At 46.3% G+C, this 26,605-nt stretch overlaps 1 protein-coding gene across 4 annotated transcripts in view; it reads right to left on the reverse strand.

The window, feature by feature from the left end:
* Window positions 1-26,605, reverse strand: part of NSD2 (nuclear receptor binding SET domain protein 2) — a 1,742,450-nt gene that overhangs the window by 819,804 nt on the left and 896,041 nt on the right. The gene's annotated exons all lie outside the window — the stretch shown is intronic.

Consider the following 26,605-nt stretch of genomic DNA (forward strand, 5'->3'; position numbering starts at 1 on the left):
ATTACATTTGACGTACTCCACAATACATTCCCTGATGCAATCTTGAAATGGGGGTGGGGAGGTGGTCTTGTAGAGACTCTCTGCTGAGTCTGCATGTGGGTATTGGAGCCCTAGGGGGCTTAAGCCGCCACTGAAGGCTCAAGGGGGCATGATCAGACAGTACCTTTCCTTCATACTGCGCCCTAGCTATCAAATGGGCAATTTCCTTCCCCACAAAGAAATAATCTATTCTAGTGTGCACTGCATGCAGTTGAATAATATGAGTAGTGTCTAGCATCACCATCGAGTACCCGCCAAATATCAATCAGGTTGAATGCCCCCAAGAGCGCGTTCAGTGCCTTAGCTGGTGGGGCGGGCTTACTGTAGCGTCAGACCTGTCAAGGGATGGGTTAAGCATGCAGCTGAAATCACCCCTCCATACAATATTATTTCTGAATGGGCCACCCTTGGATAAAGTGATTGAAAGAATACTGCTGCGTTAAGGTTGGGTGCGTATGCGTTAATAAGTATTGATGTTTTCAAGGAGGCCTTGTATCAGAACCATTCTGCCCTCATTGTCCGTTTTAATTTGGGTCATACTAAATGGTACCGAGGGTGCTACCCATATCGGGACTCCCCCCCCCCCCTCCCCCTCCGGGCATAAGTGGAGTATGATGAGCCAAACACCTGCCCGTTCCATTTGCTTGCCACCAATTACTGCTTTTCGGGTGTAAGGTGTGTCTCCTGCAACATCGCAATGTCTACCTTGCTTCTAATTCAGGTAGGCATGGACCCTATTCCTTTTAATGTAAACATTAAGCCCTCTTACATTCCAGGTGAGTACCTTAATTGCTACAGCCATAAGTGTCTCTAAAAATTTGGAAAGGTTATCAGCCCCCACCACTATAGGTGGTGGCCTTTTGCCGCCATTTGGGAATCCATTGAAGTATACTGCTAGACTACACATTTTTGACACTGAGGTGGACAACCCCTTAACCCGGTTAACACCCCCAAAACAATAACATCTGCCCAACGACTAGCATCACGTTCGGGCATAACCGCTTCTCACATTGTCCCTTGGTGTACATGTCTCGGGACGGTGCACAGCGGGTGGGCGGATATAACAAGTACCCTATAAAATAGAACTCGGAGGAGGTGGCTCTACACTACCGTAAATCTGGTTACACTACGTGTAGTTCGAATCATTAGTCAGTAGCCTCTCCCGCCATATAAAACAAATCTGGAAGTCTAAACTTACTTACAAAAGACAAAGTAAGAAAATTATCCAATATAATACCAATGTTAGTAAGCTCCTCAGCCAAGCAATATTCATCCCATAGGAGCCCACTTAACCAAGGCTCCCCATGTAATTGTTGTCGCCTTTGGCTCGGTGGCGGTCCGCCATCTCAAGAGAAAGTCCCTCTGGTGGCTCTGTCATCATACGTAGTCCATTTTATGTACTTCTCCCATGGTCTTCTCCCCCCTCTCTTCTATCTGGACCTATGTTCTCCCTGTCCATCCACAACTGGGCTTCCTCCAGAAGTTCTCATTTATAATGTATTTCAGGCCCGCCGCTATAAGTCTGGCCTTGGCAGTCATGAATTGGCCCGGTTTTTCTGGACTTTGAAGGTGTAGTTGGGAAACACAGCTAGTTCGGCCCAAGCTCTCTGCAATTCTCCCGCTCTCTGCAATTGTCTCCCGGTCTTTATAATTCAGGACCTTGGCAATTATTGGACTGGAAGGCGCTCCTGGGGGCGAGCATCTGGTCAACGCTCTGTGTGCTCTCTCTATTGTGAATCCCTGTGTAAGATTGCCGGGCCCCATTTCCTGGAGTAGCACGTTTTCTATATATGTAGTGAGGGCCGTGCCTTCCTCACATTCAGGTAGCCCCACTATTCGGATATTGTTCCCCTGGCCCGCCCTTCCGCTTCCTCCACCCTGCTTTCAAAGAGGCGGACCTTCTGCTGCAAAACATGCACATTATCTTGCAACTCGTGTAGCCCATCTGTGTTCTTCATTTGAATCTCGAGGATGACTGTCCGTTCCACCAGACCGCACACGTCCCGTCTCTGCAATCCCACACCTAATTGCGCTGTCCCAATTTGTGTGGCCAATGAAATCTGGATGTCTGCAATGGCCTGCATAAATAGATTATGCAATTCCTTAAGGTCAGCCCTTCCCGCCTGGGGGGTCCCCCGTGTTCTCTTTTAGGTTCTGCTGCACCACTTTAGCATAGATTACACTTGCCCTGGCTTCATCTTGCCGGGTTTGGAAAGCATTTAGTTAGCTGTGCGCTGTGGTGGTGGCCCACAATGTGTCTCTTCAAAGTGTAAGTGACAATTGCTACGGCGCGTCTTGGAACACTAGGATCTGGGGCCTCTGTGTTTCCGGGCATGCTGCTATTTCTGAGTTATACCGAGTCCTTAACATGGCCGTACCCTGTCGTTCCCGCTTCACTGCAGGGACAGTCTGCTAATTGAGCCTCCTGAGCTTACTCCTTTAAGCGCCAGAGCCCCGCAGCTCAGTGCAGTCGTCCCCTGTCCAGAATTAGTTGGTGTACATGCACTGCTGGCCTTCTCCTGCCAATAAGTCACGAGCGCAGGAAGAGGCGCTTTAATCCTCTCAAAGATGAGCTTGAGCCATCCGTTGGTGGGAAAAATGGGCGGGCTGTAGTTTTGAGCAGCTTAATTTGCATAGCACCTAAGCCCCACAGCTTCTACGTTTATGGCAGATCCTACTCTGCTTCCTCTAAGTGACCATGCATGGAGGGCCGTTTTCAATTTCCTCACTGCTGGAGTGGCTATCCGAAAGCGTATTTCGCTTTGTTTACATGGCAGAAAGGAAGCAATGCAACCCACACCCGCCACCTCCCAGTGCTTTACAGGCAGCTTGCTATCCCTCAGTCCATCCGCTCCGCTCAGGTGCCTTCTCTACCTGGGTGTCCTCCGGGTGCCACGGGGGAGCTCTGTCCCTCCAAAGCACCGCTTCTCTAAGCCCAGTGTCGCCTGAGCGAGGCTCCGTCTCCTCAACCGATCCAGAGGTATACTGTGGCACCTATTTTGTGAGTGTACCCCAAGCCCTGTAAGGGTACATCTGTGACCTCCTTACCAGAATCGGCACTGGTATAGTTTGCTTCCTTCCTCGGCAACGGCAGACCACAAAGGGTGGTGGTCCTCACGAGCACCTCCACCTCTCTTCCTCTGGCTCTGCTGCCTCCTCTCGGCATGTACCGTTCTGTTGTCGCAGCCGGTTTCACTGTCCAGAGTTCCCTCACTCCACCTCTGTCAGGTTAGACTCGCACTTCTCGCCTTGTCTGGTCTTCACCCTGCAGACCGCACCATCAGCTCCTCCCGGTCACCATCTTTATTCGGGCGTTGTCTGTAGCCCTGATTTTCAGAGCGCTTCGTCCACTGTTCGCATGCAGGAGTCGTGCCACACTCGCTTGAGGGCACTCCAAAGGGTTTCCCCTCCACAATCGCAGTGTTTCAGGCAAGATTACAGCTGAGGAGCTGTTCTTTTCGTCAGATTGTGAAGGATTAGGTGGGAGCTAGCTTAGAAGACGACCTACTTCATGGCAGTTAGCCACGCGCTCCCCGACTTCCTCATGTATGACTGCTTGAAGTACTGGGAAGCAAGAAGAGGCAACTAGGAGCAATGAGGACTAGGTGCTATTACCACTCTGGTACTGGGACGAGGAAGAGGCCTGCTGAAAATATTAAAATTCAGGCATGTCCCCTTAATGAGGGTCAGGCAGGGGTAATTGTGCAACAGCACTGGCACCCTGGGCTGCAGGTTCAAAAAAGGCCCAATCTAGTTGCAGGAGGCGGTGGAGCAGGAGAGGGTGAACCAGGAGAAGCTGTGGCGTTTAGGGAGCAGCAGCGGAGAGGACAGAGAAAGCAGCGGGAGGCTGTGTGCACGCAGGATGTTAATGGTTCACGCGAGTACAGCCCCAAGTGTTGGGGCTCCATGTGACCAAGCAAACATTCAAAAGGCAGCCGTGCTTGGAGGCTTCCCCTTATTGTGGTATTCACAGTGCTAGTTATCCTGGAATCAGAAGGTGGTCAGGGAATGGCAAAGGGGCACAAAGCCCTGAAAAGTTTGAAGTTCTGCTGAGGGTTACTATGGATCGGAGTGGTCGCGTGCATTACAAGTAATGTTTTCGATGGTCTCCGAATTAAACCCTCATTAATCCTTGTATCAAATAAGTATACTTTGTATCAGAGTGGTTGCATGCATAAAAAAACATGTTTTTGAAAGTCTCCTAGTGCTGGGCACATTACAAAGGCAACTCTCACAAGCTTCTAAGAAGGAAACTAAATTAATGACACCATTTCTATTTGTAACAAAGATCTTTGACTGCTGGGCATATTAGATAAGCAACTTACAGAGACTTATAAAACCGAGATCAAATAAATTAAACCATTGCCAATTACTACAAACATCTCTTAGTGCTGGGCAAGTTATTCAAAGCACTATTCAAAGCACTGTACAAATAAATATAACACTAAGACAAACTAAATGAAGATCTATAACACCTACAAAATTCCAGAACTAAATCAAAGCCATACTAAATACCTTTTTGTGAATGCAACTTCCAAGTGAACTTTACCAGAACAATTTCTATTTGAACTTACAAGTAATCTTTAAACAGAAGTTTAACAAATGCAAGGGAACCAATTATCCGTTGAGCTCCAAAGTGAATGGAACTTTGGAGATGAACCCTATTAAATGTTTGAACTACAAGTTTCGGCCAATTATATTTTTATACCAAAACCAACGACATCCAGAGGGCGCAAGTGTGGCACCACCTTTAAGAAAGCTGGAAAATATCTTTATATATGGGAAGCAAATCTTGGGGAAGGGATCCTTGAGTATTGGTGAACTTTATAGCTGAGCTTAAGACAATCCCGAGACATTTATTCACACTCCTTTATACTTTGGGAAGGGAGCTGAAAGAAAGCTGTGAGCAGGACAGTGCTCCGAACCTTATGTTGAACACTGTTTTATTGGTTGCTGACACATTGCATAGATTAGTTGTGAGAGCAAGTATAGGTTTTGGACACAGACAGATTCCTACGTTGAAGTCTGACTTTCCTTAGTGTTAGATAGGGCAAGATAAGCGTTTTTCCATCCTGACTTAAGTTAATCAACTTTTATTGTTCTTTCAAAATTTGTTGTCTGTGTCTTACTCCAAAATGCCTTTACAGCTGATAGACCTGAATTCTCTCGGAATGTAAGCTGGTGCAAGACCATGCATGCATTTCAAGAGAAAACACAACATCTTAAATTAACTCATCTGCTTGACTGTGTTGGGCAGAATCCTGTGCAGTGCCCTTAGGGACCACTACACACAATTAAGACTACAGGTGGTAATACAAGTTATACCATTGGTACAAACCAGTACTACTATGTCAGAGTGGTAGCAGTGGCGGAGCAGCCCGGCTTATCTCAAGAGTATATGAGCAGTAGCAGAGATTACACAAAGGTACCACAATTACTGTGACTCAAGCAAACACTGACTCAAGGTTTCAGGTAGAAAAAAATAAGTACATTTATTTTTAAACCATTTGTTGTAAACACGACACTTCTATTAGATTTAAAACCACACGAAAAATATACTACAACTAACCAATTCACTTTGTACAGTAAGTCTCAAGGTAAGTATCCTGTGTTTGAATGCACCGGTGTTACGAACAAAACATGTTACCGTGAATACAATTGCGAACACATTTTGACAGTTCGGTCTAATAACTAAACGTGTATCAATAAAAACTCAGAGACAGGAGTTCAAGAGTCAAAGGGCCGGAGCCAGGGTTAAGTGACACCGGGGACCTGTTGCCAAAGATCACACAGTCAAGACAGCTCACGATTCAACGTAGCCAAGAGTACTTCGATAGTGTCAATGTTCGGAAGCAAAAGTTATAAAAAGGAGGGAAGACAAGGGCAAGCCTTGAAGATGAAGAAAAGGGGTTCACCCTGTTTCCTCAAGCAGAACACAGTACCTTATTCCAATGGAGCAGCTGGTGCCCTGGCAGTTGTTCCTGTTGGTGTACTGGAGCTTCGAGGTGAAGGAGGATGTCTGAAGGGGGTCTGCACCACACAGGGATGAAGCCAGCAGCAGCGACAATGAATAAAAGGTGCGCTCCTTAAAAACAGGAGAGGCTCTTCAGGTGGCTATCCGGACAACTACAGCAGTGTGCAGCTATTTCGACCACGAAGGCGACCTCTGGCTGAAGACGACGAGCTGGTTATCCCCACCAGGCTCAAGGGAAGAAGACTCCAGACTGGATCTTCTCTAGGCGTCGAAGGGTAGATAGCTCAGCACTACAGCAGGGCTTCACCGGGCCAGGGTAGTTGCAGCAGTCGTCGTTCTCTCCGCTTCGCTTTGGTTCCTTGTAGTTCCAGTGGCGACTGACTTCTAGCCCAAGAGACCTGCCTTTTATGCGCAAAAACCCCCATTCACACAGCCTGGCTGTCAATCACAAAAGAAGGGGGCTACTGAAGTGGTGTACTTCAGAGTCCACAATCACAAAAACAGAGAAATATACCTGGTAAAACACAGGTAAGAGTGGGGGAAAAGCTCACACTCTTACCAAGTGGAAAAGAAATAAACTCCAGAAGTCCAGCAAAGCTGCTGGGGGGACTCACTAGGTGAGGGAAATCAGCCATAAATGAGAATTCTCTCTAACAGACAGCCAATGCTGAGATCTGTACAGGTGGGGCTGTATCTTTGGCAAATAAAAAACAATCTAACTGCAGCATTTTGTGCAGCCTGAAGGTGAGAGAACTGTCATACCCATCAGGGTGGCATTAGCGAAGCAGAGTCTAGAATGTACTAATGCACCAACTACAGATGAGTGATCTGCAGCAGCGATGTAAAGCAATCCTGATCGTAAAAAGGTGAAGCATTTAAAAAATAAACTTAGCTATCGCCCGTACCTGGGACTCCCAAGACTAGCTTAGATTGCCACAACCATTTAAGATTTCTTAATTAACGTCATGTGCAAAGCATGTTGAAAGACCAACCAAGGGATGTGAAGATTGCAGCCTGGAATAATTTAATATGGGCTTAGAACCAAATAGGATTAGCATCTTTTTTGATGGACTGAACTTAAATCTATTAATGGTCATCCAACGTTTAACTTTAATATTATGATTATTATTGAAGCATACAGTCCAAGGAACGATCTATAAAATATGTTGTGTTATTGACACGTAAATAAATAGGTGTCTCGTCAGCATAGGAGTGATATTGTAAGCTGTACTTGGGAAAACAAACACTCCTGTTCTCCAGAATAGGCATGGCATGGATTCACATGCTCATGAATATTCCCAGATGTCCAAACTCTAGGGCTGTAGGAGCCAGGCTGTGATGCACAGCGATGCTGGATCTTAGTGCAGTATTGTTGCATGTTCTCTGGACAGAAGGTCAGGCAGTGGAGGCAGCTGGATGGACAGAACCTGACAGACTGAGCAGATCCAGGTAGCACATCTGTTGGAAGTCACGCCAAAGCAATGAGGATCACCCTGTAATGACAGCATCTGAGTGTGTTGAGCAGAATTGGCGGGAAGGTGTACAGGGAGAGCCCATCCCACGGGAACGAGAAGGCATCTCCCAAGCTTCTCTGCTGAGGAAACCTGCTGGCTAACAGCTGGCACTTGCAGTTAGCTGCCGTCGCGAAGAGGTCGATATGGTGTTCACCCCACTTGCGGAAGAGAAGGGATACTTAAGCCTGTTGAAGTAACCATTGTTAAGGATTTCAATCAGGCAATACACCCGTGTCTCGCCTAGCATGTAATGCACAGATGAAATACTTATTTATTGTGTCTATAGGTTCAATATTCTGAGTGATATACCACTCATATCACACCCTTCTCAAAATACCCCCCAGGTCACCGTGGAAGAGGAATCAGGCTGGTTGGTAAAGGTAAATATTTATTTATTTAAAATTCAAATCAACACAAATTTGAATATATATATATATATATATATATTTTTGTTTTTCAAAACAAAACTTTTCTAAAGAAAGGCAGCTTGTCAATGCACTCCAGTGAACAGCTGTAGGGGGCGAATGTCCCTGCAGCATTTAAGAGGAAAAAAACACTGCTGTAATTCCTGGCAACACAGTATTTCTTTATTCATATAAATGTGAGAGGAAAAGGAAACATCCTGGCTAAAAAACGACGCGTTTCGCGGTATGCAAACTGCTTGATCACGAAGGTTACAAAACACAGATGATGGACTGAAATTTTAACCATGGCAACTCTCTGATAGTAAGTAGAGAGTGTCTACCTGCTAATTGCTGCTTTTTTCATGTTTAACCAGGCGGCCATCTTATAACACTTTAATGGTATATAATCCACATGAGTTGGTGCACATAATTAACATTTTCACGCAAGACATGAAAGACAGTTCTGAAATGTTTTGACCTAAATCCGCTGTTGCAAAACCAGTAAAATAGAGGTAATGCTGTCGCCATTATAAATAAAACAACTTGCAGAAGAAACACTTGCCTAATTCATGCTAACTTAATGTGTATCTTATATTGGGTGACATTGCGTAAAAATGCAAAGGCTTGTGTGCTGCAATTGACTGCTAAGTAGAAACGAAAAAGCAGCTTTGGCGAAATATTAATAAGCTCTAGTGCTTGTACTCAGCTGGAGCAACATGATGCTGACCTACGTGTGTCATGTCTTGTGATTAGATGTTATATCTCAATATGTAATACAACAAGAGATTGCATTATCTGCTCAAAAAGCATCTTAGTAAGGGCAAGTATCTAACAATGGCATAGTAGTAATATTACCTAGTTTTTGGGCTGAGCAAATACACAAAAGCAAAAATATGTAAACATTAGCAAAATACATTATAGCAGCAATAATTTACATAGCAGCAAACAAAGTGCATAGTGCTCTCTGTCCATGCATGCAACTCTAATACAAATGTAAAGCTCCTCAATCCAATATATATGTATGGCCATTAGTGCCTAGATTATATTAAATTAGATAATATCCCTTTTTGATTTATCTTTCTCAGAGCTTTGAGTGCATGCATGGGCTGCTTTATGTACCTTCTTTTTATAAAGTGCATAGTGCGTGCAAATATTGCTCTGCTCTAAAGAGTTTCGTGCACATAATATTAATATTCTTAAAAATGCCTATTAATCATATTTGATGAATGCTTGCCGATATTAATGCCTCTCAAAAATGTTTACAAATACAGTTAAAAATCCCTATATGCAGGACCTCATGTGGATTATCGCAGATGTTATCAATTAAGCAGAATAAAACAAGTCCAAAAACCTCTGTGTTGGAAGGGCCACTTCAAATAAGTACCAAAACTTCAACAAACTTGCGAAATTAAAAAAATATTCTAAAAAACACTCATTCTGAAAAAGAAGCAACTTGAACCATGATTACATATAGGTCAACACCAGATAAATCGTCTACCAAAGAAAATAGACTGAAGTGCTCGTGCATAGAATTCACAAATACGCTTCACCTATATATATAGTAAGTTCCTGAGGTAAATAGCGTCAACTAAATACATGTGAAATCTAATACAAGCAATTCAAAAGGAGGATCTGCAGATCATGTACACCCAGGAAAGTATATAGCTCCTCATCAAGGTTATACCCCATGGGTTTTGTTTTGTCTCGAGGTCCAGAATACATTTGGTTTCCAATTGTCTCAATGTGAGCTCACGGTTGCCACCTCTAGGTGGTTTGGTGATTGTATGTATTCCAAAAAAGGTAAATCCCTCCAATTTACCACCATGTTCATTCTTAAAATGGAGCGCCATTGGGTAAGTTGGATCAGCATTTTTAATTGCTCTGATGTGCTGTAGCACCCTCAATTTGTTTTCCTTTGGTACTTCCGACATACCACTTGTTACATGGGCAGTTTAACACGTATACCACATATTCAGTTTCACAGGTAATCCTAGATAAAATCTCAATGCTCTCTCCTAAAATGGGATGTAAATAGCAGATTGTATTCACAGCATAGGTGCATGCTTTACATTTAAAACATTTTTGGAAACCCAGTCTTTTGATATTCATCCAACTGGCCCCCAATTTATCATCATAAAGAGGACTCATGAAACTGGGAACAAGGGCATCTTTAAATGAAGATGACCTACGGAATGTAATGTTCACTTTAGCCGCCAAAATATCGCCAAGATGTTCATCCAACTTAAGAACGTGCCAGCGTTTCTGTATTGCCTGGCGAATATTCTGGGCACCATTACCGTAGTTCAAGATGAGACGTGTATCTGCATTGTCTACAATCTTGGCTTGTGCAGTACTGGAAACCAATAATGAAGAATGATCCATATCTCTTGCTTTGAGAAAAACTCTCAAGTACTTTAATGGGATAACCTCGATTTTTGAACCTGTGAACCATCAAGGCACATTCACAATCAAAGGTATTAATATTTGAACAGTTTCTACGAATGTGAATAAATCCCTGTAGGGGACACTCCACTTTAGGGCTGTGGGATGGCTGTTCTTCGCATGTAGTGGAATATTAGAGCTAGTAGGCTTCCTGTATAAACTGGTAGTAAGTTCGCCTTGATCCCTGGGGACTGCAATATCCAGAAATATAATATCCATCTTGCTGTGACTCTCAGTAAATTGTAAATTTAGCTCATTAATATTCAGTACTTTAACGAAATCAAGCCATTCCTGATCTGTGCCATCCCAAATTCCAAACAAATCATTAATGTAGCGTAGCCACATTGCTATCAGTATGTTTGCGATTTCTGGGATGCCAGACAAACTTCTCCCACCAGCCCATTGTCAAATTTGCATACGAGGGAGCGAACGTTGTGCCCATAGCAGTGTCTTGGAGATGAATGAAGAACTCTTTGTTGAAATGAAAACAGTTGTTAGTTAGGCAGAGTTTAATCATCTCTAATGTCACGAGACCATGTTGGAGGTAGTTCATGGACCTGGTATACAAAAAGTGCTCATATGCTTTAAGGCCATCAGAGTGTCTAATTGATGTATAAAGGGAGACCATATCCAATGTCGTTAGTAAATAAGATGTTTCCTATGGTATACCTTCTATCCTACTCAAGAAATCTTTAGAATCTCTTAAGTAGGAAGGCAAAGTTGTCACAAAAGTATTATATATATATATATATAGCAGCAATCACCAATGTGGTATGTGGTGACAAAACAATTCAGAAAGTAAGGCAATTCAATTTACTTATAGCAATACAGAATATAAAACGCAGGAGAAAGAACAGTTTTGGTTGGTGAAAAGATAGTGTTCAAGTTAAGATTTCCCCCCTGCAAAGTTCACAATTCACAATTGAGCAATTCTGAACAGATGAAAGTAAGTAGCAGGTATTCAGGAATAAAAGAACAGAGTACAGTGTTTGAATATAGTCTTCCCTCCTCAACCAAGAGAGAAAAACGCTTTTGGAATTTGACACTTTTTAAACTGACAGATAAAAATGGCTTTGTGAAACAATGAAAAATGTGCAGAAATCCTTAAATTGATAGAAATTCTCATGAGAGCAACACTGAACAGATTCTAACCAACATGAGCTACAAGATGAGCGACAGAACACACTTTAATCAGAATGGAAGTTAAGAAACACTTTGAATGGGAAAAGACGCGTGTCAAACTTTTGCAAAATGTGAATTTGCGCCTAAATTTCACTATGCGATTTTTAATAAAAACAGGTCAAATATACTGTTTCGCAATGCGGGTTTATGGATGTAGCTACAGGTCTTAGGTTTAACTGAGAGTTGAAATTAAGTCTATCTATATAATTGCATAAAGTATGGAAGTTTTAATGAGAGGTGTTTTGAAAAAAAATAGAACAGAGAATAGCAGAAATTTGGTTTTAAAAATGACAGAGCGGTTTCATTAAAACTATATTAATGACTAAGAAAAAAATAATGTCACCCGTGAATCTCCAGAGTTATGCACAGCCGTTTGTAACTCTTCACGTATGATACTCTGTTTTCCATTCTGGGAATTACTTTATTTAACCCAAATCACTAATGGCTTATGGTCTTTTTAAAACAAATGAGAAAAAATAAGTGCAAGAATGTTTCTGACAATATTAGTAGTTCTGAAGTTAAAGATGGGATAGGTGGAGATTGGGATAGGTCAAGGCAAATATACTATGGGTTACTATAACTCCTTTTTATACTTGCAGTCCACTGTAAATTAAGACTGGACTGTCAGGTTCTGGTCATCTCGGGTCAGGTCTACAGGCAGCAGGGCACCTCTGGCAAAATTGGATCAGCTGAGCGGTACTGGTCAATTGTACTGCACCTCAGGCTGGATTGGCCCTTCTGTTCGCTGGACACTGTAGGTTAGCGGTATAGTGAATGACAGCAGGCAAGCCTGAGTGGTAGCAAGCCAAACTGGATCAAAATTATTTCCCTGAAGTTTTTGGGATGGTTCAGGATTTGGGTCTAGCTGAAAAGAGTTCAGCAATTGCTGGGCCTTGGTTTTGCAAAGTAGTCTGGATCAGGACAAGAAGAAGACAGGAACAAGATGAAGTCCGCAACAAAGGGTGGCACGGAAATCAGGATGTATTCAGGAATCAGTGTGTGTCTGTGTGTGGTGAAGTTCCTATATTCATCATGAAAAATGACATCATAAAGTTTATGGTAGGACAGAATTTCAAACCACATCCCCACGGCTGTGATAGGTCAAAGGCACTTGCCTTTTTCTGGTTGGAAGTCAGAAAGAGATATCATATTTTATGATGTGACTAGGGAACTCCCACATTGATTTGAACGGCAATTTAACTTTCCCACAAATGCACATTTCTAAAATTATGACCTCTAATGAAATCGGACATATACATTACATATTTTACGGGTTATCCTGACATCTAACTCCCATCTCAGTGAGAGCAGTCTTTGTCGTTCTGTGGAATTTTGTCAATTTTAATCTTAACGGTTTGGCCTAACAATTCCTAATTCAGTACATATCTGGGCAATTACGCCTAGAACACGGGTGTACAATATTATATTTGCAGGATCAATAGTTTTGCTACAATTATTCTTTTTATGTAACTTTGGTTTCTTATTTAGTACAGAGTTCACTCACGTCTTCACAGAAAGAGCATCAAATTAGATTTACAATTACCAATTTTTAGATTTGTCCTCCTTCATGTTGTAAAGTTAAAGGTTTTCAAAACTTAATCACAAATAGGCTTTTTAAACAACAAACATCTTTTAGCAATTTTCTTCTCTCCTTTCAGCAGGCAACAGCTGTCAAATTCCTTTGATCAGGGCGGGGGGTCCACAGAGAAGTTTCCTGCCCCCCCACCGCCACCCCCGCTTTGCAGGGGTCAGTGCTCAGCCTGCCATTGTCCTTGGCTGGGCCAGAGACGAATGTCTAATGAGTTCATTGTCTAAATATGCGACAACCTCCAGCATCAATTAAGCCTTCCTGCTAGCAATGGAGTGTCAACCTGAAGCGTCCATTTTTCCCAGGCTGGGCACTGTCCAATCAGAATTAAATAGTTAACTCCAAACTGGGTTACTTTAAGTTGCCTACATCTTTAATTTAAAATACACATGAACACAGTTTCAGTGTATTTTGCCAGTTAAAGAATTAAGACCTTGACAAAAATAAGCTTTTAAAGAGGCGATTTTGCACTTCTTCATGGAAAAAGCACATTTAAACAAACTTTTACATCAGATTTTCCTCTGCAGCACACACATTTTATTCAGCATTATTTCTGCCTTTAAGTGCTGGGATTTGTCTGCAGTCTGGATGTATGTATCCAGCCTTTGCTTGGAGTTCTCTCTGCACAGCTGAAATTGTTACACGTTTTGCCATTTTTAGCCGCATTATTCCAGTGGAACATAAATAAACGTTGCTGGGCTGGTTTTTCATGAAATACATTTCTTAACTGCAGTCAGAGGGGCCCGGTTTCTCTGAGCCACCTGGAGGATCTGTGATTTTGGTACACTTTTAATTTCAATGATTCACTGGAAAATGAATGAATCTAGTGCCAAAACAGCACTTTGAAGGTTGCAAAGCTGCATTTTGAAAAAAAAGGCATTTCCGGTTTTTAGCTCAATTCTGTGGCCTTGTTTCATGTCAAATGTAACAGCACCCACTGGCATGCACCTGCAGCGAGTTCTGTTTTCACCCCCACTTTGACTGTGTGTGGCAGGGGTGTGCAGCTTTTTATGATGGTGACACATGCACAGTTTTGCTGATTTTTGCGCACACAGGTGTCAGAGCATCCATTTTTGGCAGTTTCTTTCCCTATTGGTAAAAGGGTGCAGTGGGGCGCATCGGCATTGGTATAAATATCTTACACCATTCATGGCAGGAACGCAGCTCCCTTGATATCGAGTCTGCAATGGTGTTCTTGATGCCCGCCAGGTGAAGGGACGAGGAACATTGCTTAAAGAATGACCCAGTCTCACAAGGTCTAGGCTGCCAGGGGCAGCGTGTCCCGCCCAGTATACAGATGTATAGCATGGTGGTGGTGGTGGTGTTGTCCCTGAAGATTCCCACCACCTTACATCGCAGTTGAGGCAGGAATGATTGGAGGGCCCAGAAGACTGCCCAGAGTTCCAGGACGTTGATGTGAAGATACTTTTCCTCTGCGAGTCAGAGGCATCTGGCGCAGGAATGTCCGGTGTGGGACCCCACCACTCCAGGGAGGCATCTGTGGCGACTGTGGCTTGGTACAGTGGGATCTGAAAAGGTAATCCTCACGTCAGATGTGGGTGTTCTCCCCATCATCGCTGAGCTTGTCGGAACTGCTTGCAGCCACTGGGCATCCAGGACCTCTTCAAGAGGTCTCATCTGGAGCTTGCACAACGGCGACGAGGTGGATGCAGGAGGACATCATGGCCAACAGCAACTTGACTGCTCACACAGCCGTGGATTGCACCGATGACAGGTGCTACAACTTCCCCAGGATTGCAGGCACCCGCACCTCCTCCGAGAGGGAAGCCCGGCATGCGACCGCGTTGAGATGGGCAACCAGGAACAGAGCAGTCTGTGATGACTCCTAGCAGGACTTCGGACAGTTGATGGAGAATCCAAGCTCCGTCAGAAGGCGAATGGTCCCCATAGTGTGCTGGATCGCCTGCATGTGAGAGCCGGCGCAGATGAGCCAGTCATCCAGATAAGGGTAGACGAGGATGCCCTTGAGTTGAAGATGCGCTGCCACCAGAGCCAAGCCCTTTGAGATAACCCTTGGTGGAGATTTAATGGAAAAAGGGCAACAAACTTTATGAACTTGCAATGTTTTGGAAGAAATTATAAGTTATTCACTGTAGTGACTAACGTACTCTTAGTCCATAGTCCCTTTTCCTCCATACTGTATCGGAGATTACAACTTATTTTAGCCTCAATGTCGAGCGGAGACCCTCCTTAAGCAAATAGGTTCCTGAGAACCGCCTGTCCGAAAGGGGTATAAGATCTAGAGCCGTCATCCAAGCAGTCATGCCTGCAGAAAGCCGAGGGAGAGGCCCAAGTGGCCCCCTGCTTATGACTTGCCAAGGGACATGGCGCTGGAATACGATGGCTGTTGCCTTGGCCCTGACTGCGTGGGCATGCATGTTGGCCGGGAGCGGCTTGTGCTTGCTCTCATGCGCTTCTTTGATGGCAGAGACCCTCCGGCGGGTTATGGAAGCCTTAGAGGCCTGATAGCCTAGACTTGAGCCTCCGAAAGTGACAAACAGGGCTCCCGATTTGCGGAAGCCCTTGGGCCTGTCTAAGTAGAATTTCAGGGCATGCCTGACATCCAGGCAGAGCAGCACCCTCTGTGCTTCGTCCTTGCCATCGGGAAAAAACGTAGGCAGGACTATTTCCTCGTTCAAGTGGAAAGCAGGTAGAAATGCAGGTGAGTCTGCAGGACTATTTTGTCCTTGTGAAAGTTAGTATATGGTTCCGACCTGACCAGCGCCTGGATTTCGCTGACTCTACGAGCCGAGGTGAGGCCGACTAGTAAAGCCGTCTTGATGGGGACTAGCCTGAGGTCCACAGACGTCATTGGCTCCAACGGTTTGTGCGCCAGGGCGCCCAAGACTATGTTAAGGTCCCGCACCGGGTGCAATCTCTTGACGGGAGGGTAGAGCCTTGCGAGTCCCATCAGATGTTTGACGATAGGATTGGAGGAGGGGAAGATGCCTTCGTCAGAGTTCCTGTAAGCCCCAATGGCTGCGAGGTATGTGCGGCATGTGTCCACCTGCACGCATGAGTCGGCGAGGTGCACCGAGAATGAGAGCACGTCGTCCAAGGTGCATGCCAGGGGCTCGATTCCCTTTAAGTCTGCCCAGTGGCAGAATCTGGTCCATTTGCTTTTGTACTGGGCCCTGGTAGCCTTGCTCCTGGCGCCCTGTATGATCTCCAGATTAGCCCGTCAGAGGCTGAGGTGCCGAAGCGTTACCTGCTCAGGTACCACGCTGTGAGGGCTAGTTTCCCTGGTGCCGGGGTGGATGACTGCCTGAATATGTGCTGGGCCCATCGGAAGGTGAATCGGGGGCACTTCCGAGAGACGATGCAGCTCCAAAAACCATGGCCTGGCCGGCCACCATGGAGCTATTACAATGAGGAGTCGGCAAGACTCCTTGATCTTGCATATTACCTTGTGACTCGGGGATGTGGGCGGAAAGGCGTAGGCTTTAATGCCAGTCCACTGGAGGTGAAATGCGTCACCCAGAGAGCCAGGGCCCTGACCTTGCCAGGATGCGATCTGGGGTTGACTCCACCCGTTGAAGATCTCCTAAATAGCGATGCTGTTTAGCTGCCACTCGTAATTGTCCACTCCCAGCCTGCTGAGCCTGTCCGCTTCCAGGTTGGATTCCCCCGGGAGGTGGATTGCCCGGTGAGGTAAATGTCGTTTTCGGGGGCCCACACCCATATGCTGATCGCCACTCGGCGGAGAAGAGAGGATCGGGTGCCTCCCTGCTTGTTGACGTAGTACATGCTGGTCGAGTTGTCCCTCTGGATTAGGACAACCTTGTATTTATATTTTATTTATTTGTATAGCGCACCAGGCCCAGGGGCAACCGGGCGCATCACTTAGTTACAACATAAGAAAAACAGACAGAACCATAATTACAAAGTTTACAAGTATAATACAGAATTTACAGGTATAATAATAGCAATGAGAGGACAAGCAGGTTATATATACATGTACAAATTAAGCAGAGAACCCAGAGCTAAATGTCCTGGGCGGCCAGCCAGGTTTTCGTAAGGCGTTTGAATCTCGGGAATGAGGGTTCTGCTCTAAGCTCATTAGGAAGCGTGTTCCAGAGTTTAGCTGCCAAGATAGGGAAGCTAATTCCACCTGATCTTTGGAAACTGAAACGTGGAACCTCAAGGCAGTTTAAATGAGCCATTCTGCGGGCTCTAATGGAGTTGTGGAGGGCAAATCGGTTGGCCAGGTAGCAGGGAGCTTGGTTATGAAGGCATTTGTGGTTAAGAGCCAGGGTTTTCAGGGAGATACGGTGTGGGACTGAGAGCCAGCGAATATTGCGTCTGGTGTCGGATGTGTGTTGGCGCCTGGGAATTTTGAGGGCAGCACTAATTGCATTGTTTTGGACAATTTGTAACTGTTTAGCTTGCAGCAATTGGTGCCTAGGTACAGTGCATGGCAGTAATGAATCTTGCATAATACAAGAGTTCTAGCCAGGGTGACACAATTGGTTGCGGAGAAGAAAGGGCGACAGGCTGTAATAAGCTTGCAGGTATATGCCGCTGCGGAAGAGACTGAGTTAGTTTGTCTGGTCAGGGATAGGATCGAGTCAATGTAGATCCCTAGGGTTTTTGTGTCCTTGGCGGTTGGGATAATATTCCAATCGATGATGGAGGACTTGAACGCAGGGTCGAGTTTGGTAAGTTTTTGTGGCGAACCAAGAATAAGGAGCTTGGTCTTTTCATCATTAAGACAGAGTCCGTGTTGAGCCATCCACGCCTGGATGACCTGGTAGATGACATTGATAGCGAGGCAGTCAGCCGTGTGGTCACCTGAGATAGGGATTAGTATCTGGGTGTCATCGGCGTAGTTGGTGTAAGTGACACCCAGATAGTCCAAGATATCGAAGAGAGGTTTGGTGAACATGTTATACAACGTGGGTGAAACACAAGATCCTTGTGGCACGCCACAGGAGACAGGTGGGGCGGCTGCTAGTGGAGAGAACACGTGCCTAGATCTATTGTCTAAAAAGGAGCTAATCCAGGTTGTAGCTTTATCGGAGAAGTGTGCAGCTGATTTAAGGTGGTGACAGAGGATTTCATGATTGACGAGATCAAAGGCCGCCGAGAGGTCCAAGAGGAGTAAGAGAGCAAGTTTGCCTTTGTCTTTTACATCTTCAAATCTGTGTTTTTAAATCGATGAGGGCAGTTTCAGTGCCGTGACGTGACCTTGCCCCTGAAGTGGTATGAAGGCCCGGAGCGCCAGCCAGATGGCGTTCAACTCTAGCCAATTGATGTGGTATTCCTGCTCCTGTCGAGTCCAGGTGCCGTGGACCAAGAGATCTTTCAGGGTGGTTCCACAGCCCACAAGCGAGGAATCCGTGGTGACGGTGGCCTGCGGAGTGGGCGGACTGAAGGGCTTGCCAATCTGTAGGTTGCAGTCTCTGGACCAACAAGTTCGGTCTGGGCGGAGAGATGGAGGAACGTTGATCAGCTCAGTTTGAGAGCCTCGCTCCTGTTTAGATGAGGCCGCGAAGAGCAGCTGAATCCTCCTCATCCTTAGTCTTGTGTGCGGGACGGCTAATAGCACCGCTGCCATTAGACCCAGGAGATGTTGGTACCACCATGCAAAGGTCACCTCTCTGCTGAGAAAGTGGGTGCTAGCCCTCTTTATAGCCAAGATTTTGTCCTCCGAAGGAAATGCCTTCTGGGACCAAGTGTCCCAGACGAGGCCCAAAAATGTCAAGTCTGCGTGGGTTGCAGCTGCGACTTCTTGAGGTTGAGCAAAAAGCCCAGATTGCGTTGAGTGTTCATAACGGCATGAGAAGAGTGGTGAACCGCTTCAGGAGACGTACCCCTGACGAACCAGTCGTCGAGGTATGGGTAAAATGCCCTTACTCCCCCCACCCCCTTTTTGTTGCTTGCACCGGTTCTGCGACGACAAGCGGTCCGGCTACTTGCATCTATGTTCCTAGAAGCCTCTGAACCCTCCGTATGTACAACCCCTCTCGGAGCGCTGCTGAGATTGGGTGTACGATTTGGGCGTGATCTTTGTAAGGATGGATAAAGACTTGGCCATTTTTGAGCGGTTTTTCTTTTTGTCCAGCTCTTTGTCCGTGGAGGAGCGGAACAGGTCTGCCCCTTACCCCCCTCAAACGGAAGATCTAATAGGCGCTCCTGGATATCCGGGTTGAATTTTGTTGACCGGAGCCAGGCTGTCCTTCTCATGTCCGTGGCAATGCAAAACTCAAGCTACTTGATCAGTATGGGAAGGTAGAAACCAACGAAGGGTGCCGCTAATAACAAGGTAAGACACCGGGAACTAACAATGAACTAGCAACCGCTAAGGAGTCTGGTGGGGAGGGGGTATCGTGAGCAAAGTTGATAGCAAGTTGTAACTGTTGTGATTGCGCCAGGTTGGCACAAATGTATGTGTTTGAAGTTGTAAAACCCAAAGAAATGAGGCCAAGCAACTTCTCGAAGAGTACCTCTTCACTGGCCGAGGAGGTGACAGGGGGTGCTGATGGGTAGCGTGGAACGGCTGGCGCTACTGCATGCCCTGACAATATGGACGCAAAGGAAAGCTGCCCTGCGCAAAAGAGGGGAAGAATATAGGCCATGTACCTGGTTGAGGCCAGTCCCACCTTGACACTCGTTCTTCGCCGAATTCCTGGAATGGCGTCGGATGGGTGCCTCTGTCTGGCGTGGCGGCCATTTTGTCGAGCTGGCTGCAACGTGTTGCTCAGCCCGCTGGGCCCGGCCTCGTCCAAGACTTGCGTATGGATCACGAGGCCTACCCTGATCCTCGGGTTTAAGCCCACTAGGTGTGGCACCCTCGACCCGAGGGTCGGTAGAACTGTGTTTAGGCACCCCATCTGACATATTGACAGTATTATTAGGGCGCAGCCCCTTGGCCATGGTACAAGGGAGGACCCCTTCGGGTGAAGACCCGGTAAAATAACCTTCCGGTCCCTCAACACTGCCACCGGGAGGAGGCCCAGAGGCCGGTAGCTCCAGCAGCCTTGGGGCACGTGCTGGTTGTTAGGCAGAATCCTGTGCAGTGCCCTTAGGGACCACTACACATAATTAAGACTACAGGTGGTGATACAAGTTTTACCTTTGGTACAAGCCTGTATTACTATGTCAGAGTGGTAGCAGAAGCGGAGCAGCCAGGCTTATCTCAAGAGTATATGAGCAGAAGCAGAGATTACACTAGGGGACTACAATTACTGTGACTCAAGCAAACACTGACTCACGGTTTCAGGTAGAAAAATATAAGTAGATTTATTTTTAAACCATTCGTTATGAACACAACACTTCTATTAAACTTCAATAAAAACCACACGTTAAATATACTACAACTCACCAATTCACGTTGTACAGTAAGTCTCAAGGTAAGTACCCTGTGTTGGAATGAACCAGTGTTAGGCACAAAAACACGTTACCGCGAATACGATTGCCATCACTTTTTGACAGTTCGGTCTACTAAACAAACGCGTATCCGTGACTTGAAATGCTACCGGGGCAAAAACACACTTAGCACCTGAGATACCCAGAGGGAGTTGGAGGCAAACATCACAGGCAATATTTAGGTTAGGCAGGCAGAATCAAGAAACGCTCAGACAGGAGTTCAAAAGTCAAACGGCCGGAGCCAGGGTCGAAAGACACCGGGGCCAGTTGCCGAAAGATCACACAGTCCGACAGTTCACGATTCAACGTAGCCAAAAGTACTTCAATATTGTCAATGTTCGGAAGAAAAAGTTCTAAGAAGGAGGGAAGACATGGGCAAGCCTTGGAAATGAAGAAGAAAGGGATTCACCCAGTTTCCTCAACAGAATACAGTACCTTGTTCCAATGGTGCAGCTGGTGCCCTGGCAGTTGTTCCAGTTGGTTTCCCGCAGACCCACGATTCCTGGAGCTCCGTCGAGACGGAGGACGTCTGAAGGGGGTCTGCACCACACAGGGATGAGGCCGGCAGCAGCGACACGGAATAAAGGTGCGCTCCTTAAAAACAGGAGAGGCTTTTCAGGTGGCTATCCGGGCCACTACAGCAGTGTGCAGCGATTTCGACCACGGAAGAGGATCCTCTGGCTGTAGAAGATGAGCTGGTTATCCCCACCAAGCTCAAGGGAAGAAGACTACGAGACTGGATCTTCTCCGAGTCGTTGAAGGGCAGATAGCTCAGGACTGCAGCAGGGCTTCACCGGGACAGGGTAGTTGCAGCAGCCGTTGTTCTCTCCGCTTCTCTTCGGTTCCTTGTAGTTCCAGTGGCGACTCTCCGACTTCTAGCCCAAGAGACCTGCCTTTTATGCGGAAAAACCCCCATTCACGCAGCCTGGATGTCAATCACCCAGCAGGGGGGTTGTCCAGCCCGGACAACTACCCTGGCCAATCATGACACAGTGCGACTTGGGTTTCCTAGGATACCCTGTGCAGGGGGTGACTACACCCTTCCCTCACATTCAGCCCACCTAGACACCCAGGCGCCTTGGAAGGGCTTCTGGGCAGAAGCCCGCCAAAAAAAAAAGACAGTGAACAAAGAAGGAGAACCTAGTTTGCCACGCAAAGTAAAACACAAGAAGGACTTTAACAAAAAGAAATGGCGAATAAACCCAACCGGAGCCAAGAGAAAGACCATTTGGTCAAGCGGGTTTATGTTCGAGGCTAATATAATAGCCAAGAACAGTACCACGTTTATCGAATATAATCGCGGTAGAAAAGTTAGGGTAGATATCACTGCCACCAGCCAAGTCTAAATGTTAAAAGAGCAAAACCATGCTCTAGAAGGTACAGATAAAAAGGGATATGAGTTAACCCTTTCCAGTACTCCATGGAAGATGGGGTGTACTGGATTTGTGGTAGATTGACTAAGTAAAGTTAATGGTAACTTTACCCTTTTCTGGGGGACAGTAGTCGCCTCAGAAATGGAGTTGAGGGAAGTCTCAAAGACAACCCTGTGCCACGGCACTGAAGGTGCTGTGCAACTGTTAGGGAGAATTCTCTGTTAAGGCCAATTGCCCAAACTTAGTGAGTCCCCAAGCAGCTTTGCTGGATTTTTTGGGTTTATTTTTTTCTCCTGCTAAGAGTGAGACTCTTTCTCCCACTCTTAGACATGATTTGAGATATCCTTTGACTTTGTAATGTGTTTTATGGGCTATGGGTTCTTTTACTCAATAGGGTTTCATGTGGTTTTTGGTAAGTGTGTTACACAGCACCCTCAGTGCAGTAACACAGGGGTGTCAGTGACCCCCAAACAGACTCCATACCCTGGGACTGACTACTGTCTCCCAGGGCATGTAAAGTCACCATTGACTTTACTAGTCTTAAATTGGGAACAGAACCAGTACAAACCATCATATTGTGGAAGTACAGTTAGGGGTAATTAGATTGCCGCTGGGTCTGTTTTTCGAGGGGGCACTTTGCAGTCCCTCCTCGTCGAGTTTCTGGCTGGTGGCAGTGGTTACCACGTGAAATATTCCTTAAGAATATTTACTATGGGATTTTCCCATTCATTCTAAACGCACCACTTTTTGGCATTTGTATGGGCAATTACAACTGAATGCAGCCCCAGGGTGGAGAGGTGACCACCTCCTCAAGAAAACAAGTTCCTTCATACTGCCTGCCAAAATGCCGCGTCTGACCTGGAGCCGGCATCCCAACTGTACTGCTTGAAGAAAGCTGAAGGAGTGGCCTAAGTGGCCACCAGGCTGATGACCTGCCGCGGTTTGAGTCTCTGGACTGCGAGGGCATACATGTTTGCTGGAAGTGATTTGTGTTGCCCCTCCTAGGCCTTCTTGAGGAGGCCACCATCCACCTTGCTATGGAGGCCTTGGAAGCCTGATATCCTGGCCCTGATATGCCGAAGGTGATTAATAGAGCCACAGACCTGCGGAAGCTCTTGGTCCTGTCCAGAACTTTGGCAATAGTCTAACATGAAGACAGTGCAGAACCCTCTGAGCATGGTCCTTAGGGTCTCCGAAGAAAGTAAGGAGTACTATCTCCCCCTTTAGATAGAAAGCAGGGACTACCTCCAGGAAGTACACGGGAGCATCCCGAGGACCATCCTGTCCCTGTGAAGTGTAGTGTATGGCTCGGATGCCCTCCTAACTTGGATTTCGATGACACGGTGTGCAGATGTAAGACCGACCAAGAGGGCTGTCCTAATGGTTACTAGCCGGATGTCCGTGGATGCCGTTGGCCCAAAGGGTTTATGCGGCAAGGCACCCAACACTATGTTGGGGTCCCACACAAGGTGTGGCTTCTTGTTGGGCGGGTAGTGCCTGGAGAGGCCAGCCAAATGTCCTTTAACCACCGGATAACCAACCCTAAAGATTCCTCCTCCGAGTTCAGGTAGGCATCAACTCCAGCCAGATGGCCATCAACTCAAGCCAGATGATGTGGGCTGCCTGCCAGAACACTATCGACACTGTGGCTGTCCAAGGTAGCTTCCCATTCTGCTAGGGAAGCGTCTGTGGTGATGGTAACCTGCGGAGCTGGCTGACGAAAGGGCCTGCCTATCCGTACGTTGCTGTCCGTGCTCTACCAGACTAGGTTGTGAGATGCAGTGGGATCTTGACCGGTTCTGCCTGGGAACCCTTCTCCTGACTCTAGGAGGCTGTGCAGTGTAACTACAATTTAGGCGTTGGTACCATCCTGCTAAGGTAACTGCTCTCCTGAGAAAACACCCCAATGGCCTCTGATGGCTGTGATCTTGTCCTTTGAGGGGAGAATTCTCTCGGAGCCCGTATCCCAGATGAGGCCCAGGAACGTTAGAGTCTGCCAGGGCTCCAGCTGGGACTTCTTGAGATTGATGGGAAATCCCAACTCGCGTAGTGGAAGCATAAGGGCAGAGGCAGTGTGGGGGACTGCCTCCAGAGAACTTGTACTGATGAGCCAGTCTAGGCATGGATATGCGGGTTGACCCTGGGCCCCAAGTAGGGCTGCTACGCATTCCTCCAACCTGTACAGACCCTGTGGTCTGAATTGAGGCCATGCTACCAGGGCCACGGCCCCCGCGTGCCTCGGAATTTAAAGTGGAAGGTTTTCCGTCCCCTGTCCTTAACGAGGGACGCCCATAAAGTATGGAGGAAATGGGGCGGGATATAATGCATGTAATGCAGTTTTCAGGCTAAAGGGAAACAGAATTTCTTTACCGAGAATTCCCAGCTTGACGACAGGGATATTCATGAGCATGTGAATCCATGCCAGCCCCCATTCTGAAGAAAAGAGACATTCAAGGCTAAATGTAGCTATTAAAAATGAGTGAACAGTGATGATTCCTGATGTACTTCACAGGGGACAGGAAGGTTGTCAGAGATAGCCGCTGAGTTTAACTTGAGTGCGGTTAGTCAAAAAAGAACGAAAGGATTGGGTACCGAGTGGTTGACTGGGTTTGTGTCTGGTGGATAGCCCAAAGTGCAGAGGCCTATATACTTCACAGCTAACCCATATGCGCAATCCATATGTGTAGGCCTATGCCCTCAATTTCGTTTGACCCAAGCAGTGCAGCGGTTTGATTTGACGGTAGTATTCTATTGAATAGGCTGGCACAGGTTGATCCCCAGATAGTTCCTGTTAAATTTGGTTGTACAGCAGGTCTCACATTAGAGGAAGTAGAGAAGGAATGTCGCCACTTCTTGTGGCGGTCCTCTAAGCTGTGAGTGAAATGCATATGCTTGCAGGAAGCTGATGAATGGTCAAAGAGTTTGGAGCACAGTGCGTGCCTGCCAGGAGATTTCTCACTCTTGCATCTGTGATGCATGGGGGTAAAGCAGTGTGGATATGCAAGTAGGGGATTTCCTCGTCCCAAACTAGTGTTCCAGGGCAGTGTCTCAGTGTGTATACAAGTATACAAACTTAAATATATCATTGCAGAAGTCAAGAAAGGCCTTCATACGGAGTAAGCGAATGGGAGCTAAAGCTTCATTCAGATTTGCCCTCTACCCCTTTTTACCTTGACTGCCCAGTGCTGAGGAAGAGCTAAGGGATGGGTAATAAGGATTGTCTTTTTTTGTCCTTTTATCAGTACTTTTGGTGCGAAAATGAAGCACTTTCCTGGGATTTCACCCAAATATGTTTGACCTTGGCATCATCAGTAAAGTTTTAACTACTTGTTCCCTAACCAGAAAACTCACTAAAAGATCCTTCTAATATATGAACGATATTTGGGTGGAAGCACACATGAACATCTGTAATTCACAGCCTTAACAAATCTCCCTGGCCGACAATCAGAAATCTGTAAACACTGCCATTTTGCCTAAATGGAGAAACTACCATAAAGAGCATGATCCAAATCTTGACTGTTGCATGAGATGCAAACATATAATCAAGCCCAAAAGGTTTAGGCATGTAGACACCTGCCATGAAGAAGGAACAGTTACTTACAAACTGGTAGCGTTCTTTCGACTAGACGTCCCTCCGTCATATTCCTCATCTTTGAAATGTAATGTCCACAGCTCAGTTGCTTCTGACATTTTTCGGCAGAGGGCACCTCCGTCGACTGACGTCATCGGATGTCATAAGTAGCATGCACGGCATCAATAGCCTCAGTTCATGTTTTTCCCCCCCTCTCATCGTCTAGGCCATGCGCCCACAATACTGCTCTGACTGCATTCAGCCTTGGTGGAACGAAAGCTATAACAGCACAGGGAATTCTACAGAGGGGCAGGTTGGGAGGGCGGTGAGGAATACGTTGGAGGAACATCCAGTCGAAAGAACGTTACCAGTTGTAAGTAACTTGTTCTTCGAATTGATTGTGTCCTCCAACGTATTCCTCATATTTGACAGACTCCCAAAGCAGTAACCAAGACTGGAGGAGGGAGAAGAATTTAGATATACCCAATTAAATGGCAGAGTAAAGAACAGCCTTACCAAAGGCAACACCCTGAATATGTGAATTATCCAAGGACTAATGCTTAAACGTGTGTATGAAGACCAGGTCGCAGCATCATAGATGTTCTTCACAGGAACCTCCCTCTGGAGGGATGTCGATGTAGCTATGCCCCTGGTGGAATGGGCCTGCAAGCCCTTAGGAGGGTCTTTGCCAGCCATTCTATAGCATTCCGAAATAGTGAGGATGATCCACCTAGACAGGGTCTGTTTGGAAACCGCCTGGACCAATCTGTGACCAGTGTACCCCACAAAGAGCTGGTTGTCCACTCTGACTTTTGGACAGTGTGGAAAGATAGATGTTTAACGCTCTCCTTGGGTCCAACCTATGCAGTCGCTCCTCTGCCTTACTAGAATGCGGAGGAGGATAGAAGGCGGGTAAGCACAACCTTCTGACTTAAGTGAAAGTCAGAAACTACCTTAGGTAGGAAGGAAGGAAGAACTTGCAATACAACCCTCTCCTTGTGGAACAAAGTAAAGGGTGGCTTAGAAGAAAGTGCCTGCAACTCGCTCACTCACTCTTCGAGCAGATGTTATCACAAATAAGAAAACAGTCTTAAAGGTTAAAAACCTCAATGGACAGGGGTGCAAAGGT

This window comes from Ambystoma mexicanum, chromosome 6q (genome assembly GCF_040938575.1).
Source record: "Ambystoma mexicanum isolate Mex_15411 chromosome 6q, UKY_AmexF1_1, whole genome shotgun sequence".
NCBI lineage: Eukaryota > Metazoa > Chordata > Amphibia > Caudata > Ambystomatidae > Ambystoma > Ambystoma mexicanum.